Below are 21,075 nucleotides of genomic sequence, written 5' to 3' on the forward strand. Positions count from 1 at the left end.
GGTCTTACTGTGGGTTGGCAGTTTGAGTACATGGTGGCATCTAAGTATAATTCTGTACTCGTGTGTTTGTGTGGACCAAGTATTACTCATGTTGTGGGAACTTAAATGTCACCATCTAGTTATGGGGACTTTTACTGTGCTCCTAATGGGGAGAAAAACCCAGACATGTTTTAAGTTATTGGTATGGCTGGGTTAAGGTTAAGATTAAGTTTAGGTAAAAGTTAAAGGGTTCGTCTTAATCCAGTAGTAGTTTTGGTGAAGTCTCCAGAAAATTCATATAAGTCAATGTCTGTCCTGTGAAGTCATGGAAACCCAAGTTTGTGTGTGTGTGTGTGAAGGTTTGGGGGGTACTTTCTATTTACAGCTCAGCCTGTGGGAGATGTCCAAGTCCAGCAGAAAGGGCAGGGGGGGCATGGGAAGACCTCCACTCTTCCATGTGTCATCCTTTTTTTGTTAGTACTTACAGCACTGTGCGTAGTTGTGTGTGTGTGTGTGCGTGCATGTGTGTGGGTAGTTGTGTGTTCATGGGTGCGCACAGTGTGTTGATGTCAAGGTTACTGAAAATAGTATCCAGTGCCTAAGTAAAAGAATATGACACTCCTGCATGCCCATACACACACACACAGTCGTTCCAGGGGAATTGTCAAACAAGATTAGGATTTTCCTTGTGGCTCACCCCACAGCTGGTTGTTTACAACGCCAAAACTGTCTCTTCCACTGATAGTGAGTCATTATTTTCTGGGAGAGAGTTACAGAAGCAGAGAAACAAACTTTGATTTTATTTTACTTTAAATTGAAGAATGTTTTAATACCTAGTTTACTGCATGGAAATAAATGCATACAGATATTTTCAAATAACGAAATCTGAATCTCCCTTAAAGTTCAGTTATCTTTGTTTCCACAACCACTGCCTCATCAGAGGATGTAATTAAATAAAGGAAAACCTAGTAAAACTAAGAAAGTGGGACTTGAGTAAAACAATTTTTGGCAAATGTAAATGTTTACTCTCAATGGAAATTGTTCCATTATCAATAGTAATGTTGTTTTTAAGTGTGTAGATAAGCTTTGATTTCAGTGTAGTAATTACTGACAGGCTTTTACTTAAAGGGAAGCGAGCAGGGAAAAGAGCTGATCTTACCCAGCTTGGATTAACAAAGGTAGGGGGGAGATGTGTCGTTGCCCCTCACCTAACAAAATTACTGACCACAGATTAGTTAGATGAGATGACTCACTGGTTGGATTAATTTATTTTTTAGCCATGAACTGCCAGGGGATATGTAACCAATAAAAATACTGATAAGATGCTAGCAATGTGCTGGCCTGAAGCCTGTTCATGAGTCAGCAAGCTTCCAACCAGCATCCCAGTTGGCTAGCATTTAGCCTGCTAGCCTCCAGCCTATAAGCCTCCAGCCACTGCCCTGAGCATCTGCTGCACAGCAACTCCTGTTTGTTCCTGCAATGGAAGTTCTGGGCGACGTCTTGTCTGTTCTTAAGTCAGGGGTTCCTGCCAATGTCTTGGTTGTTCGTCTGGCAGGAATCTTAGAGGTGTCTCAATTTGTATAACATCCTTTTTTGGCCATACTCAATTACTAAACGTATATCACATTAATCTAATGCAATGCAAACTGCTTCTTTTCAGCAAGGTGTCTGATGGTAGGGAAATCTTCCCTTTTGTGCATGGTTAATTTGCTTGTGGATAATGTTCAGAGTGCTCGGACATTTTATATACATAGGTTTTGAGACTGGTTAAACATCACAGCTAAAGCCTGTGTTCCTGGCTTTAGCTGTGACAACTACCTTAAATGATTAACTTCATCTTATGTGATTAATTGTAATTTAGAAACTTACTGTTCCATTCAAACTAAAAGGGGGACAAGAGGGAGAGACAGTGACAGAAATGGAATTTAGGTGTGCTTGGTAAATTATTGCCATTAAAGGGGATTTACATGGGCATCTTATTTTACACTGTGTGTGCTAATTACAAGAGGTCATGCCAGCAGGTCTTGTGTATACAGGACACCAACTCTCTCCCTCCTTGCCTCCCTCTCTTGCTTCCTTCATCTCTCCCTCACTGTCCCCCTCCTTCCCTTCATTTATTCTAGGGACAGAGCCCTAGTGTGAAGGTTCTTGTACTTTCCTGTGCTGTGCTGCTTTCAAGCCGTTCAGAATGAGTTTACTTATGGCAAAACTGTCAATGCGACATGGAAAAGCCAGATTTGGTTTGCTGTCTGCTCCTGCTACAAGCTCCCTAGGTTATATATAGTTTCAGTGTTGGATAGAACACTCTGCTGCTACAACTATCATCAGGACCAAAAGGGATAACTGGAGAAACGATATCTTGCACCATCAGCACATTTTTGTGTCTCTGCAGTTTCACTGTAAGTACATCCTTTTAAAACAATGACAATTTTTGTTGAATTTGAGAGATTGATTTTTTGCCTCTTTGGAGAGTACAAATGGATTAGTCGGGAGCAGTTAAACTGTACTTGACATGTGGTGAACTGCTTCAGCTTTTAATAATCCTTTAGTGTTGTGCCACTTGATATTTCCTGTATTTGCGGAGCCAACAGTTAACATCACTGTCGGTCTCAGACTGTATCAATGTGTGTTTGAAAGAGGCTAATCAGCACTGGTCTTGACCATGCTGTGGAAAGAAAGAGGTTGTTGAGCAAGGTATAAGCTCTACATTTGTTGTTCATGTGGAAAGACTGTTTTAAGTACATTTGTGGCAGTAATGTTGCATATTTTGTATTTTTTCTCAACTAATTGTGGGAGCACCACCTCTGTCTAGGAAATATTTGACCAATGCATCCAGTAAATATATCAGATGCTGTGACTCCCTGATTCAATTCATCTATGGCCTCTGCTCCAAAAAAACACAACACTAGACACTGGGTCCACATAAAACACATTTATTAACTACAATCACAGAATAAGTGACTGATAATCACCAAGATTCCAAAAAGCTGGTTTCTGGTGAAATTAGCAATCAAATAAATTGGGCAATGGCTAGAGACAATATATGCTCTGTATTGAAGGGCTAAAGCACTAAAATAGACAAAGATTTAAACATTCTTAGCATTAGTCATTAGTCATGAGCAGGGTTAAAGGATGTCCTTGCCTACTTGATTTTCCAATGTTTGCAAGACCCTTTTGGCCTGAACCAAAGCAAATGGTATTGCAGTGGTATTTCAAGCCTTTATGATGGACTCTATGGATCCTAGACAAGATAAGGTTCAAATGTTATAAAAGGGGTTTCAAGGCATTCCTGCTCTGCAAATTTTAGCTTTTTGTTGATGTGGCCTGTAAATTAGAAGATTTACAAACAAAAGCAAAACTAGGAAAACATGTTCCAAAAAAAAATCAAGAGATGTAAACAGAACGATCAGATCAAAAAGTGATATAATTGGTAAAATCCCCCAAAACAGCAAATCTGTTTTTATTCCCAACAGACGTTGTGCACATCTGAGGGACAATCCTAATCTCTCCCATTATTTAAACCTGTACTAAACATTTGACCTTTTATTTAATCTTTGCACAAAAAAACTTCCACCATGACTTGTTAATTATTAAACATATGAACCTCCTTAAGCTATTTAAACAAAAATATGAACAATACAAATATGTAATTCACATCAGTACATCATTCCAACACATTCACCATGATACAAACTATTGATTTGGAAAGTAAAAAGAGTGGTTCATTTCAAACGCTACTCATAATTGAGGGGAGGTTATAGTAGAGTATAGAGTTTTCAAGTCACAGTTGATATGCAGTAGGAGTTATGGTCGGGCCTGTTAGGAGCCTGTGTACGTGTGTGTATTTGTTTGTCATCAGAGCAGAGCAGAATTTTCATTGTTTGGAGAGTTTGATTGTTTGCTTTAAACTTGATTCTTAATTTTGTCTGAAATGCAAAAGCTAGTATTTTCCTGGAGTGGATAGGCTATTGTCTCATCCATATCAATGGGAGGGTTTAATTGAGTGAAAGAGGGAAGGATAATCAGTCCATAAACAAATTAAATGTTCCCACTATGAACTCTTTAATGCCTCTGTGTATATAATGCTCAGTGTTGTAAATCAAGATTAAATCTCGGCAAAGACATCAAGTTTGTCTTTAGCTGCCTTTGTTTAAGGAACACATTTCCCAGAATGCCTCATTGAGACTGGCATTTAAAATTTTACTGCCTCTGAATATTTCATCCTTATTCTTGACATATGTTTAAATAGATGTTTTTCTGTAGTGATACAAATTTTCTTAGATAATAAACAAGCTTGCCTTATACTTTCTGTGAATATGCAAATGTCTGAGGGTGGGATGAGGGTCCAAGTGGCATAGGTTTCGTCATGCAAGGATGTATGCAAGTCCCTGTGCAGACGTCTGTCTACCCACCAATGTAGTGTCCAAACGGCTGCTATGCTACAAAGGCACCAAGTGTGCATGAGCTGACTCCCAAGTGGACTAGAAAGAAGCATAATACACAAGAACACCTACACGTCCATGGTGTTCGCTGCTGTCGGCAACTGTGTGCAAGGGAATATAATTGAGGCTTTACAGAGGGAAGTGAGCATTGGGATTTAGGGGACAGTTATAGAGTTGACAGAGGAAGCAGACACAGCAAGACATGGAACATTACAAAAATTAGTTTCTCATCTCTGAAATGTAAAAGAAAAGAGAGAGAGAGAGAGAGAGAGAGAGAGAGAGAGAGGCAGGATGGTGGGAACACATGTGGAAACAAGAGCGGTGCCAAACCCTGTGTCAACATAAAGTGACTCGAAAGTCTCCTGAGAGGACCATGAACACACTCTCTCACACAGAATCACAAATGTACATGTCTTCAGTGCATCCTGGAGTCGGGTTGAATACACTGGCTAATGTCATTGAATTAACATACGAAGTGTTCAAGTGCCTTGTCAGTATTTAAGATGTTGCATGTTACACACAGTTTGTGCGTCAGCCTGGTGCCTGTGCAGTACAATTTTTCTCAGAGCTTTCCTGCTGTGCTCTTCTATGGACTTAAAGTAGACATCATGTGGCTGTATGATCCAATGGAATACTGCAGTTTTATACAGTAATCCAGTTGTATACTGCAAGTGAAATCCTGAATGGCAACACCTTTGAATCAAAATGTAATTAATTGATAGCTCGCAAATGGGCTTTGTATGATATATATTTTTGAATAACAGCAACAAGTAAGCATCAACTTTTAGTTTCTTGGATTAGATTTGAAATGCTTATTATTCTTTAGCAGTAGACAGCCAGTGCTCCAAAAGCACCTAATCCACCTGAGGGATGGGGGTGGAGGGCAGGAAGTTGATGGGGTAAGGTGGTGGGTCAGAGTGTAATAGAGCGCTTCTACCTTCTGCTGGACTGACAAGCTAGTTTTCATGACACCGATTACCGGCCAGTGAGAGTGAGTTTGTGTGCATGTGTAGAATTACCCTCACTCATCCTCATCCTTTACTGCGGGGAGAAAAGCTCCTTGTAGTGTAAGGAATTCATATCCTTTTAATATTAAGCTCAAATGAGTCCAATTAAAGGTACAGTGTGTATAATTTTGTGTTATGTAGTGTTGAAATTGCATGTTGCAGCTGAACACCCCTCACCTCCCCCTCTCCTTCCAAACATGAAAAAGAACCTGTGGTAGCTTCAGTTGTTATAAAAACTCAAAGGTGTTTTTTATTAACCTTGGAAATAGAAATGTTTTAGAGCATCTTGTACCGTTACTTATTTTTTGTTATGAGAAATGGCTTAGAGTTCTAGACAACATACAGTAACTGGATGTTGATTACTGTTTCATTTTGTGAAATGATAATCGGCTAAGGAAAAATGTATAAAAAGTACGCCAAGTACAATTAATAAGAATGATACTAATCTGTATTTGTTTTTCCCTCACTGCTTCGGGCAAAGGTGTATTTAACATGCATTTATATACTCATTAAGACATTGCATCTAAATGTATTTTACTAGTTTCACTCTCAGGAACATTTACTGTAACATTAAGCGACAACACAAATGTGTGAGTGTGTCCACTTGCATGTGTGTGGGTTTGGGGGAGGGGGTTACAAAACCTTCCTAGGATAAGGGCTGTCAGTTGGAACTAAGCAGGGGGTTTATTGCCTTAATGCAAAAAAAAAAAAATTCAGAATCCAAGTACAACTGTCTGTGATGTTTACAATAAATCGATCATCATCCACTCATCTCTTGCTCCCTGCACCACCGGGCTGTGTATTGGAAATAATGGAAAAACAGAGATAGCTGCTTTCTTACACAAGTTTGAAGGAGTGAACGGAAAAATCCTGTTCGGTCAGTGGAAATAGCCCCTGAGAGGAAATAACTTGACCATGCTAATGCTTGGTCCAGAGACGAGTGTACCACGGCCATTAAAGTGCCGGGAGAGAGATACAATCAATGAACCCACGCACTCAGTGCACCAACGAACAGCGCGGGACAGACCACAGTGAGGAGCTACCTGCATGCCTGTGCTCACACTGAGTTGCTGCCCCACAGAAATACAAGGACACAGATAATCCTCTCTGCCTCTCTGTGTGTTTCTGATGGGGTTGTGGGATTGAGCTCTTTCTAAGCAGAATATCTCTACACTGCCCAAACAGCAAACCTTTCCTAAAATAGCAGCTGCCCCAGTCCATTCGCGAGGTTACTCAGTTCAGTCAATGTTCTTAATTAGCTTCTTGTAATGATTGCAGCTAGAAGAGCAAAGAGGATAAATGGAGAAAGAATGATATGAAGGCCCGGTGTAGACAGAGGCATGATATGAAAGAGGGAGGAGAAAAGGAAAGCTTTTAAAATCTATCTTCACATTGAATTTCATCTTTCTGTGAGAGAGAGAGTGGGACAGAGAGAGACCCTTACTTTTTAAGCTGGTATTTAAATTAAATTGCACCATCATTGTTTACGGCCCAGCTGTTATATCGCAGAACTGGTACCATTTTCTGTGAGTAGCCTACAACATCGTTTTACCATATGAGACCAGATATTGTAGGCTATGGAATTTTTTATAATACCATCACCATAATTAAAAGGCTCAACATAAAGGCTTTAAAAGAGTTCTAATAAATGTTTTATTACATTTGGTCATTATCCATGATCCACTGGAGCTGCACCAAATTTATATTTAAGTTGTCAGACATTATCAAAATTATTTTCCCTATTAACCATTTGGTCTCTGGAGGGTAAAAAAATGCTTGTCATAGCTTCCAAAAGCCAAATATCTTTTATCTTAAACACGAATGAATTATCTGTCAACAAACTAATTTCAGCTCTTTTTCTTTTTCTTTTGTGCTTTTTTATTTTTTATTTATTTTCCCCGCAACAGTATCTACGAAGTCCAAGTCAGTGCTACATATAAAGTGTTTACAGGGGACAAATTCACTTTTGTATTCGAAGGTTAGAAAACAGCCTGAGGCCCAAACTGTTACTCACTGAGGGCTAACACTGCTTAAAGGGGAAGTCAGTACCATTGCATCTGAGTGCTCTTTACTTTCTTCCTTTCTTCCTGAGTGAGACAAGAAATGCTGTTGTCAGGATCCTGAAACTGTGTGAGTCTACCACCACAATTCTCCCAGTACTGCCTGGAAGTTTTTTTACATATTCACAAGCATTACTGGGAGGATGTTACGTTGTTAGAGAGCTTTGGGATGACAACAGCATTTTATTTATTGGCGACATGGCTCTTTAGGCCAGGGAAACCGTCTTGTCATCTACAACGGCTGTATTTATGAAACAAGGCCAGACAGTTCACAGGTTTCATACATGGTCTCTGAGTCTCCTTGCAGGCTCTCTAGAAGCTTCATACATTACCAAGTATTCACACACCTGCATATACATCTAATTAGGGTTGTTATTATTATTATTATTGCTTCTGTTGTATCTTTTAATGGAATTGTACACGTTGCTTTGCAATTATTTATTTTTTAATGAATACATTAATATTGCCCATCCTAAATATTTGTTCAATTGAGTTAAACTGAAATGAAAAGTATAGTACAGTACATATGTACTGTGTATATATACTGTATATATATTTGTATATATTTGTTGTTTGTACTGCATCCACATCCACGAATATTCAAATGTACATTTGCTTATTTTTATTTATTTTGATGCAAAAAAGCTCATCTCTTTAACAATAGCCTGTGGCTGTGTGTTCTTTACTGACTTGGTGTATTCACAATAAACAACATATGTCATTATATTCCAACACCATTGCCTCAAACCTTTTAAAAATGAGGTTATTTACTCTAACATGCATCTTTTTTTCCTGTTAACACCGGGCTGTGCTTTTAAAGCATATCTAGTTGACAGCAGATCACATGTACTTAATCCTAAAATCCAATCTCAAGGGGATGATTTCCTAATTTTAAGGCAGCAATAGTGTCAATCTGATTCAGTGATAGGAACAGAAGAGTAAGACCAAACAATCATTTTTAATGTTGTTAAATTTGTCATTTGGATAGGTGGTAGGATGTAACGTCACCAAGTATTGAGCAGAATGTAAAATAATTAATAATTTTCCTTTTCAAACACATGACACACCAAGAGAACATTGTTTCTGCTGACTTCAGGAGAGAGTTAAATCTAATCATAATAAAGTTTGTTTAAACAATAAATTACAGTCATAACATTTATAGATTTGGCAAAATCTTCTATTTGAGCAATCACTGCTCCATGTTTTCCTGGCTCATTTATGGGCAACATTACATATTCATTTCAGCTCTATTTGCACATCTTCTGAAAGCTAAGGGATATAGACAAATTACAACATAAAGGGCACATTGAAGTATGTGGGCAGTGAAGCTTACGTCATTTAAAACTGAGATAGCACTCTCTTCATACCTAGACCCAGCATAAATGAGCCTTAAGTCTCATTCTGCCTTACAAATAACAATACAATCCCATATTTTCATGCCATAGCTAACTTGAATGGGAAAACATACATATAGTTTCACTTAACAGTTCAGTGGAACTAGAGAAGGCATTCCTTAATACACTGTCTTTTGCAGCAGTTTTTGAAATCCTTATGTGCGGACACAGAAAAGTGCCTTTCAGAGCAACTGCAGGGCCATATTCCCAAATTCACCCTTGGCTTCTTTAAAACCATTTGAATATTGGATCATGGCCCTGAGAAAAATTAACAAAAATTACTTCAAAAGTGACAAGTCACTGTCAATGGTATACATTTGCTAGCTTTGCTAACCCAATTTATTAAGTTATAGCCAAATATAATTAGGTTTGGTGATGTGTACTAAACCAAACCTGATCCTGCAAAGTAACACACGTTTACTCAATGTTCCTTTTCTTTCCAAGAAAGTTTATCAGTCGCCCTCAGCATTTCATTTGATGTGCTGCACTCTGTGATTCAGCAACGTCCAACACAAGGACACACGTTTCTTACTGTGAGAGGTTTTCTAGCAGACTGCTCTTTTCTAGTATCATATTACCAGGGTATCACAGTGAAGTACACTCTCATTTTGAGGGAAAGAAAAATAAGAAAAAGACCTATCTCATGCACTGATAATGTAATCCTGGTAACCTGATCTGTTTTTAACTGTGCTGTGCACCTGACATTACCAAAAGTGACTATGCATTGTGAACTTGGATCATGCAGATGTTGCTAAGCTTAGCAACACGGGCCATTAATAGTGAGAAATAGCTTTTTCTTGACGTGTGTGTGTTTTGGAGTCAGAGAGAGATAGAGAGTTATGTATCACCGATTCTGCTGCAGAGGTAGAACTGGATCCCTGCCCAGTTTCTTCATGCACCATTGTTGCAACTCTGTGGTGCAGGAGCTATAACTTCCCCACACACCTACTCACTCACAATCCAAGAAGTTAAAAGTGCAGTTTTTCTTTCCAACACTTTGTTTGGTAATGAGAAATTTGAGAGTAATTATTTTTCATACATGATCCACTATCACATTAGCGCCTGTGAATATCGCTATAATGAATATTGCAGTGATTTAAAAAGGCCTGGTGTTATGCTTAAAAGGTAAAGTCTTTGAATCAGAGCTATGTCCGCAGTATTGTAAATGAGGGTCTTCTTCCAACATATCTAGTTAGCTACTTAGGTAAATCCATGAAACATCCATCCATTATCTATACTGCTAGTCTTTAAAGGATCGTTGGGAGGCTGGAGCAAATCACAGGTGATATTATACTGAGACAAACAACCATGTCTCTAATGAAGCTAACCCTTCAGCGTTTCCCTCAAAGAATTGTTGCAATGAGTTCTCTGGCTCTGTGGTGGGCCCAAAATGCTCAAGACAAAGTGAAGAAGCAGGTAAAACTTTTCCTTGATATGGAAGGGGCAAGGGCTGAGATGTCTCGGCTGAGCAGCAGGTTGAATTATGGGTTTGATGGAGCAGGACAAGCAATCTGGGAATGACAGTCGTGGCAGAGCAAGACAGCCAGTCAGAGGTGAGGAGTAGGAGTTCCACATAGTGATGTCTGAGTTGCAGCTGCCAAATTTGGTACAAGCCTCCACTGTACTCATTATCAAATAAGGAAATTATTAAATTAATTTTAATTATTTTATTGGTGCCTGCAGGTATTTAGCTTAGCTTTGCTTAAAGACTGGAAATACTAAACCCAGGGTGACTGAATTTAAGTAAAGGTAAACTGATGCCAAAGCAAACAATTCCAAAGCAAACAATGCCAATAGGGAAAAATAACAGTTGACTTATGAGAGAGTGTTGGGTTGAAGCTACTAATATCAGCTAGCTAGCAAATCTAAAATCCATCCATATACAGTATCCTCCTGTAATAACTAATAACCTTCCCTTTATCATGGTATCCTTATATAAGCTCGGAGAGACATTGTTCTTTTGGGAGTAAACACAAAAAAGTATTCCTAAAGTTCTGTTGAAGCTAGGAAAAGCAAAGATGTTAAATATCATAGTTTGGGAAACATGCAGCATTTTAAACAAACACTGTTATTTCCTATAGTAATTAGCAGAATCTGCTGCTCCAACATGGTTCATTTATCTTATCACCTTACTTTTCTTTAGGCATCCACAGATCATTTCATGTTTTGCAAGTATCATCCATTACGAGCAGTATGAAACCCTCATACTTGATGCTCAATGAAAGTGACATGCTCCTCTTTAGTCCTAGGAAACTGGGCCATTCCTAGTTGGATCTTGGTTAACCATTAGCCAATTAGTTCATGTGTCTTTCACAAAAAATGGAATTAAAGAGTTCCCTCTACAGTGAGATACCAGCCATCTTTCTTTTTTACATTAAATCACCTATAAGAGGAACATTTCACATAAAAAGAGAACGTTATGGTAGTCATTTATGTTTTGTGGGAAATGTCCATACTACGGAGACCTTACTTCTTATGCCATACTCACACAAAAAGCTGTGAATGAAGAGCGTGGTTTGATTTGGGCCAGACTTGAATCCACCTTCCAATATGCTAAAAGTGCCCTTTATCTTTTGCAGTGTACTTGCTGTGTTAAAGATAAATATAGCCTTGATCCTGGTGTGCATTCTTTTAAATTATAATATAATATATATTTAGATTAATTATATGTTTGATGTTGTCTCCACTATGCATTTGTTAAACACTTTCTGAGCTTGATAAAATTTGGACTTAAAACTAAGTAAAATACAAAACTAAATATGCACCATTATTCATTATCATAATGGATATGTATGGCTCAGAAGATAGAGTGGGTCATCCACTAACAAGAAGATTGGTGGTTCAATTCCCCAGCTCCTATTGTCTGCTTGCCAAAACGTATTGGGCAAGACACTGAACCCTAAATTTCTCCTGACAGCTGCACTGGTAAGGTGTGAATGATGTGAGATTGAATAAGCGCTGCTTATAGAAAGGCTGTATGATTGACTGTGTGAATAAATAAATGCTTAATAAATGCATTCCATTTCCAGTTACAATAAAATGGGCCGTAAGAAGATAAAAACTTTATTTCACTAACTATAAAAGTTAGACAGACAGCTGCATCCGGCAAACTTTAAATAACAAGAGAAAAACTGAGAAAAAACAACTACAGCTTGCTCTTTCCATTTGTCCACTGGTTGGTGGATGGAAACCATTGCCTGGACAAAGAACTCCACATTTGAGAGATAAACAGGGGATTCCTAAAAGAGGGATGACTTGAGAGGCTTTACCCTTGGTGCATATAATGCATGTAAACCTGGTAATCATATCCATCATGAATGTTCTGGTCACTGATCACTATTAGTTTATACCTGGCATTAGAATGGATTCCAAATTTTTTACCATTGATGACTTGTCTTGCTTACCCGGTCTAAATGCAAACACACTTTAGTTACAGACCAATCAATGTTGTTTTTATCCATTCTGACTATGATAGACAGGTCTGCTATCAATGTGTTTCTGTGTGAGACCAAGCAAAGAGGGGGTGAGCAAATCAATGCTGTGTGCTCAGCTCCACAGAATGTGTATTCCAGACCACCTATGATTATGGTGTGATCAGATCTCAAATGTATCCTCATTGTGTTTTGGGTCCATTCACTCCTGTACTAAGAGTTGTCCACCCGTAAGCGGATCACCTGAGAGGGATGTTAAAGTGAGGGCGGAACGGGGTCAAATTCTTGGGTGTCTGCATCCATGAGAGGCAAATGCCAGGAAAAGGCAAATCAAAAGATAATTGATTAAACGAAAAAGAATGTTTACCTCTGTCAATGAAAGTATTATTGTTAGATGCAGCCTTAGATCAAACTGGAGTGATTTGTAATGTTAACCAGTGTGTTAGGAGTCAAGATTCCAAGGTGTTGTTAGATTGAATGGCCACTTTGTAATCTTGAAAATGCAGCGGCGCGTCTGGTGTTCAACCAACCAAAGAGGGCACATGTTACCCCACTGCTTATTGAGCTTCACTGGCTGCCTGTACCTGCTCGCATCAAGTTCAAGTCACTTATGCTTGCCTACAGAACGATTGCTGGGACTGCTCCCACATACCTAACTGCCATTATAAGAGCATATGTTATCCCCCGTACGTTGCGTTCGTCAAATGAGCGTCGTCTGGCTCTTCCGTCTGTACAGCCACGGCAATCCAGACTATTCTCCTTTGTAGTTCCACGTTGGTGGAACGAGCTGCCTAACACCACCAGAGCAGGGGCATCCCTCTCTGTCTTCAAGAAGCTATTGAAGACTGAACACTTAAGAGAACACATTCTCCCCTAGCTAGCACTTACCTAGCACCACTCTTCCTCTCTCTACCAATCCTCTGCTGTCTAGCACTACTGGTCTCTTCTTTCCTTTCCCCTACCGTCCATCTCCACAAATTATTACTTAACCTCTGCCCTTAAACGTAGGGTAGTATTTATTGTAACACTAAGATCTTTGTTGCTGTGTAGCTTGAATGTTATGTCTCCGTTGTAAGTCGCTTTGGATAAAAGCGTCTGCTAAATGACTAAATAAATAAATAAAATGATCTTTAGCACCTAATTCATTTAGAGCAAAGGAAAATGATCACAGCATATTGTGACTTAGAATTGTAATCAGGGTTTTGATGCAGTGGGAAGATTTGGTTGTCGCAACAATATTCACATACTGATGCGTCTATTTTTTGGCTGTAGTATGCAGGGAGCAACAAAGTGACCATCATGACCACATTGATGGCATTCAGTAGGCTGTATCCTGCAGACATGTTTGAGCCGAGTAAGAAGAGCTCATCCTCTGAAGGCCTAGACCAGGCCTTGGGGAAGGAATTAGAGATAGGTTAGACAGAAATTGTTTGCGAGAGTTGTTTGGGAGCTCAAATCGGCTTCATGTTGAGAATGTGCAGATCTATCCAAGAGTTGTTTATGTGGGCAGTTGTCTATTCTGACAGCTCAACACATGAGAATTTAGATTAACTGGTTCTCAAGAGGCTAGTTCATCTATTCCAACCTCACACTATAATCTGCCACACTTCAGACTCAACAAATGTTTAAAAGCCATGGTAATATGGATGATCAAAAACTGATTCCGTACTAGAGACTGTAGCTATGGACTGAGGTGCAGACTCTACTTCCGCCTAGGCCCTCTCCCTTTAGAAAGCCACAATGTGATGTATTCTTTGATTGGTTTGAAGGAAATGCCAGTAGATGTTACTGAAAAAACAACACATGTTACACTGCAGAAATGTAACTTGACATTTGCTCAATTCCCCAGTGAAAGGCTCAGGGCTGGTGGCATTGGACTTCCAGAAAGTTGGCAGAGAGGGATCAGAAGGGGGCTGCATTTGACAACCTTTAAAACGTAATCTTTACAGAAGTATTGATCAGATCTTTCTTGCCCTAACAAAGTAGACGGTTACCTCTGATGTTTGCCTTCACTTTATTCCAGTTGCAGTGCTTAGTCAGGTACTTCATAATACTTTTAATTAGGGATGTCACAATACCCAAAATTTAGTGGTCAATACAGATACCATTACATTTTCACGATTCTCGATACCCTTATCGATACCACGGCAAAAACCCACCCCCAAAAAACAATAAATCCCATTTACTTCAACACTATTAACATTATAAAACAGAACACTGGCATGTTTAATAATGATGAGATTTCAGGTATAGCTCAATGACTGTAAGAAAACAGCAGAGGCTGCACATATAATGTACTAACCCCCCCCCCACACACACCCCTTTCTTGGGATTATTGAAAGACAGGGGTTGTCATTGTTTAAGTTTTTGTCCCTGTGTGCAAGTTTAGCACATGGCAGTTTCTTTTGCTGTGTTTTTCCCCATGGTAATTGTTGTTTTTCATTTTCACACTGATGTGCTTCTTTCTTAGCTACATCTTCTAATGAAATTGCTTTTTCTTTCACTTTTATCAGTCTTTAGAGAACAACCACATGTAGGATGATTTGCTGCTTTGCAGGTTCAGCAGTAGTTAAGCTGTAACATCAAAGATGTGCCTTGAATGTTTGTAGTGATGTAGTGATGGGAGAACGAACAGCTTATTTGCTGGAATCATGCTGACAATGCTGCAAGTACATGGTATGGGGCTTGGAAGCATGCCATTAGAGTCGTAAGTCATACATTCATTATAGAGTTCCAGGAGTTCCAACGTGTGTGTTTGAGGTTAAAATAAATGATGGAAATTATATAGTACACGAATATGAGAATGTGTCAGAAGCCTTTTCAAACATTTTAAGTATGTCCACAAGATAAATGCATGAGTCTACAATTCAGCATTGTGTGAAAATCAAAGTTGCTTTGGTTTGAAATAGAGTGCTGTTCTTGAACTTCAGTGCTGATATCATCATTATAGATTCATCAGCGACATCAGTATTTGTTTATGCAAACATCATGCTGCATCATCAGCCTATTCCAAGTTCACATCTCACATCCTCTCGCCCTCTTTTCTCCTGCCGAACTCTTTCTTTTTCTCCTCCTCCTCATCCTGTTTTTCTCACCTCCCGTAGTCTCCCCATGTCTTCTCAAGTCCTCAACCACCTCCTCCTCCTTGTTTTTTCTTTCTCATTCTTCCTTCATTTTGCTGCAGTGCATCACTAGCAGGCACATTAACATCTCATCTCCATTACCCTGCAACATCCTGAAAGAGACTCTCTGCTTTTTACCACCTTCCTTTTTTCTCTCCTCCCTCCCTCCCTCCTCCTCTATCTGCACCTGTCCCACCTTCTTTTGATTTTCATAGCATGTCCAGTTTTCATTGCCTCTCTTCTCCTCTCTTCCAAGAGAATGTAAGGGATGCCCTTGGTGTGACCATGAGAGGGACAGGCTAAAGCTGCAGTAGCAAGCCAGTCAGAGTGAGCAAGTATTTGTCGGCATGTGCAAGTGGTAGCACCAGTGTGTGTTATTTGCATAATGCCACTCAACCAACCAGCTCTGGTTAACACACAACCCGGGCTGTGTGTGCTCAGAAGCTCACCATTCCTAAACCAGCTTCATCTCTTCTCTTCCCCACATCATGACACACTTCCGGGTTGTCTAATCTGACTCTCTTCTCCGCCCTTGAAGGTAGTTTGAAGCAAATCTTGATTCATCTGCCACTTTTATTTAACCATTACTGACACTTTCTTGTGCATTGTCAACAGCATTACCTCATTCATTCAATATACACTGACAAATATTAAACACCATTATTCACTCATTTTCTTACAATTGCAGAATGTAAGGACTATTTTAACTGTCACTGAAAAGCACATATATATTGAGGTGCTTTATCAAGGACAGTCCTCTCCAGGTGCAGTCTCTCATCCTGAGGACTTCAATTAAAATAGAAATGGCTAATGACAGAGTGATACATTTTATTACTTAAAAGGATTGGGGCTTTCGTCTGATTACTTCCTTGAAGGTGTCTTTCAAGATTAGTCCCTCTCTCCTCACTCCCCCTGTGTATGAATGTGTCTGTGTTGTGTCTGTCCATGACTGTGACATAACTGAGTGATAACCAGGGTTTTACTTAGGTTACATTTAAACTTTCCTCTGGCCTGTGTAGATGTTAGGGCACGAGAGAAAAAGCTTACTTAGTCAAAATCAACAGAGATTAAAGATGTTTTGTTCGTGCTGGTTTAATAGCCCAATCTTTTCTAACAAGTACAGGATGTAGTCTAAGAGGTAGGTGTGTGTGTGTGTGTGTGTGTGTGTGTGTGTGTGTGTGTGTGTGTGTGTGTGTGTGTGTGTGTGTGTGTGTGTGTGCTCTGTAACCCATGTAAGCTAGCATTATTCTCAGTGCCAGGCAGATTTGTTGCATAGCAACAAGAACTTTTTGAGGTCAGGAAATCTTTCACAAGTGGAATGTGTAAAGCACAAGATCAGTAAAAATGGAAAGAGAAAGACATGCACTTTGCATACCCCCAAATAACCACATTCATGTTTTGTAGACATGATGTGAGTAAACACTGTTGGCACACATAAGCTTCAGATTCCTTCACAAGTGAGACACGTTCTAATGTAAGGTGTGAAGCGATGTTCTTGGAGCTGTCCACTTGTGATCAGATTACCCAGATGGCATGTTAATGCCAGGTATGAACAAGGCTTGTGATGTTCTATACTACATGGCTGCAGAAGTGACTGCAACCACAAGTAGTATTAAAGGCTATCAAGTAATTAGCAGCAGGACTCGTGTGTGTGTGTGTGAATAGTGCGTACGCGCACGCGTGTGTTTGTATTGAATGTTGTCAGGGGTCAAAGCAGAATCTAGTTAAACAAGCTTGCTTTTTCCTGGAGAAGACCTTCCTCCTTCTTCCTTATGGTTTATTCTCCTCTCATTCTCACTTCTTTACTGTTCATTATTGGGATTGACCAGCTGTAACTATAGTGATGCAATACTAATGACACTTGAGAGCTTCTCACACATTCCTATCTTTCATTAGCACAGTTAGTGCTCTGTGCCTTTAGTGCAATGTAAAAAAAAAAACAAAAGACGTCATTATACAAAAACATGCCTGGAGGACAATTTCCATTCACTGATCCCTGCCAGAGGGGGGATTCTTAAATGCCTTAAAATGTATTTGTAAAAACAAATACATCATATATGTTCAAGCTTACTTTGACCTCAGAAAACCCTTTTATGCTTGTGAATATGTTAAAGACCACTTTGAAATAATCCTTTTAAATTTGCCACAAATGTTCACTTAAACAAGATATCACAAGTCTTACTTTTGGTAATCTCTTCAAATTCTGGCTAGTTAAAACCGCAGGATGGTAATTCTACTTTCTGTTTCAGATAATTTCCATATATCATCTCTCTTTCGTAACAGTATCCTCCCTCTGTCACATTAAGATTAATCATTTGACAGATCTAGCACTAGACTCTAAAACTGTGGTTGTCCCTTGCACCATGAGTTTATGTTGACTTTGTAATGTACATCTACTTTACTGATATGATTAATTTGAATTCAGCCATCCTGAACAATGCAGAGTGCTGGGGTAGAGGATGTTCCCTCGCTGTCAGCAATGTCTCTTGACAGCTGCCGGATGTGGCACAGCAACCGAAATGGAGCCGTCTTGTCTTTATTATGCTACTTCTGTACCAGAGTTGTTGTTTAAAACCCAGAGTCGTACATTTTGATGTCATAGATAGCAAACTTTATAAATATATGATGAGAAATGAACATATTGTAATAAAATTGGTTTTGAGCTTGGCAGATGCAATTCAGGCCGCCTGGATTTCAAAAGCAATATGTTTGTTCAAAGTGTTACTTCAGTGAAATTCCATGAGTCACTCTCATCCTGATATTGTTAACAGTATTTGCAGAACTATATTGATGTGTACAGTGTTCTGTTTATTTCAACAACGCTCACATGTTTTAAACTCTCTTGATGTAATGTTTACAATTCTACTGTTGGGTTTTAACCTTTTTTCAACTGTGAAGTATTGTAACCAGTCCCATCACATGACTGATACAGCCGTTGAACCTAGTTGATCCTGTTATAAAACAAATATTGCTGACATGCCAGTAATTAAAGTTTAAGATACCTATAGAGAATAATGGCATTTTGACTTTCTTTGAATTACACATTGCTCTAAGGGGGCACTGCAATTTGTGATGTCATTCCCTTTCCAGATCATGCTCAGACGTGAGAAACATCAGATTGCATCTTTTGTACTTTCTGTGTGCCACTAAACATCTGCATAATTTGTGGGAAAAATGTTCACCATTTACTACATGAGAGCTGGCGTATAAATCTGTTATTTCAACCTAGGCCATTATTATCTAATTTGTCTCAAGTCTCAACTTTTTTTTTTTTTTTTAAATTTATTCTGCAATCTAAGGCAGCATCAATAATTTTCAAGGCTGATGGAAGACAGATTTGATGGCCACTGAGAGTGAGGTTATTTTGGGTCAGGCACATCGATGGACTGCAACCAATCGTATAATAACAGTACTGAAGGCATCGAAGGCATTGGGCTTGTTAGACTTGTTAACGCAGTCCAGCTTCTTTCTCATTCAAGGTCAAAGACGATATGTAGAGGACAATGTTGTCTCTCTGTCAGCACTCATCATTTCTCTTATCTTCTTTCCCTCTTCCTTTCTGTTTTTGCTTCCCTGTACCCTTCTCTCTGTTGGCAATCCTTCTGTATAACTACTTGGCTCTGATTAATTGGCTGCTTAAAAAAAAACATGGTCCTTGAAAAGTTCCCCTCACTCTAAAGCAACTAATTTTAGATGTAGTTTTAAGTATGAAAGTGCATTTTAGTAATGGAAAGTGAGAACAGTGAGTTCTCCATGTACTGAACAGCGAGGTTGAGGGTTGCACTCTGTCTGCAGTAAACGCAATCTTTCAAACCTCCTCACTGTCATGTGTGTGCACCATTAGCACTCCTCAGTTGATTTAGAAAAATCTATAATATTTTTTTTCAAAAATTATGGTGTCAAAAAAATGCTTCTTCTAGCTCAAATACATTCAGTATCATATTCAAGATGCATCACGAAAAAATAAAGTATTTATACAGGTGTTTGCTATCCGCCTTGTTACCAATACAGGGGAGATAAGATGGTTGTTTCACAAATTACAAAGTTAGGCTAAAGTGTATCTTAGTAGTTGAGACTATCAATGGAGACCAACGTGTTGCTCGTATGTTTTTCATTATTAAATGGTCGAAGCTTATTGTTAAAGGTTCAAGAGAAAGTGATTTACTTTGTGAGGCCACACTGCTAGAGTTTTTAAAATGGCAGTAACAGTCCCTAGCTTTGTGAACTATTCTATAACTAAATGCATTAAAATGGAGTAATGGTATTATAAACAAGTTACTTAAATGCTTCTCTAACATTCAGAAAGAATATAATGGCCTCCAGAAAGTTGTACAGTGGTAATTCAGACTACATATGGGAATCTTGTGGTTTTATGGAAAACTCAGAGTTTAGTGGATATTCCTGGCATGCAACCACTACCCAATCTCTAACCCAAAAAACCTCCATTTTGGACAGGAAACCAAAACAATGGTTGCTCTTCTTTCAAACAAACTTGTAAGTATTCACATGATCTTTGCATTTTTACTTGTTGGTTACTTTTGTCTGAATTTTGTAAAATAATTTCACTGCATTTGAATGGGAACCCATTTACTGTAGATATGGGAATTAAACTCTGACTGTTAAAGGATGCTGTAGCTCTCTATAGATTCTTGAAACTTTCTAAACAACAAGTGTTTACTTATTGTCCTAGCACAGGGTTTATCTTTCCTATGACGACGTTTTAGGATTTACTCTGCCATATTTGCTTATTGAATTTTCCTTGCCTCCAGCTAAACTGACATCCAGCTAAAACAATATTGACTGTTTGTCAAAATGTGTTTGGAGTCCACTTTTTCTCCTGCAGTCACCAATGAACTCAACAAACGGAGTTGTTTTGCATAACTTTAAGCAATGGGTTTGCTGTTTAATTTGCAGATAGCAGCACAAGGATGTTTTTATTTAATCATTTCATTTGTAAATAGTCTTGATGTCTTCGTCTGACATCCTGTAAGAGAGAGAGAGAGATTGGAGATTAATGGCGTTGGACACCCAACCTTTCTCATCTACACTTCATTGCCTGACGGTTTTGTTTGATTATCATTACAACAATGTGCAGTTCTGCTCCCAGGGGCCCAGTCAATTTACTTTTAATGACAAGTGACCAATCAAAAACTAGGAAAATACTTGTTTCATATAGTTTCTTTGTATATCTTTATTCACACTTTCTGAAATTGTGTAAGTAGAGTGCTGGCTAATCCATTACTGCTTCTATATGCATCAGTCTCTTTATAGAAAGTCAATTCCCAACACTGGGACACATCCACCCACACAATTACTCTTCACCAGCCCGTTTAAAACCTTTTACAACCTCTATGTTTGCACTTGTTGGAAGGTGTTAAGAGTGAACTGTGTGGTCAACTATACAAGATTTTGAACATAAATATAGCTTAATAATTATTGTCTTGGTAAATATATTGTCCCTTAGATGTGTCCTGAGGAGAGAATGAAGTTGCACTCTATTTGTGTGTGTTGTAATCTGAATTTTTCACTTCTTTTTCACTGATAAGTGGTTCACGTCTGTGTTAGTTCATGTCTGTCCCTCATTGTGAAACCCATGTCCTCCCCCAGTTGTTTTTGAAGCTTATTTTTTAGCAGTGGTGC

At 38.9% G+C, this 21,075-nt stretch overlaps 1 protein-coding gene across 1 annotated transcript in view; it reads left to right on the forward strand.

The window, feature by feature from the left end:
- The first annotated feature begins 2,107 nt into the window (after positions 1-2,107).
- Positions 2,108-21,075, forward strand: part of atp2b2 (ATPase plasma membrane Ca2+ transporting 2) — a 100,773-nt gene continuing 81,805 nt past the window's right edge. The window contains exon 1 of the mRNA XM_069535186.1: positions 2,108-2,378. The gene's annotated coding sequence lies outside the window, so the exon portion shown is untranslated. The remainder of the gene's footprint in view (positions 2,379-21,075) is intronic.

This window comes from Paralichthys olivaceus, chromosome 2 (genome assembly GCF_024713975.1).
Source record: "Paralichthys olivaceus isolate ysfri-2021 chromosome 2, ASM2471397v2, whole genome shotgun sequence".
Taxonomy (NCBI): Eukaryota; Metazoa; Chordata; class Actinopteri; order Pleuronectiformes; family Paralichthyidae; genus Paralichthys; species Paralichthys olivaceus.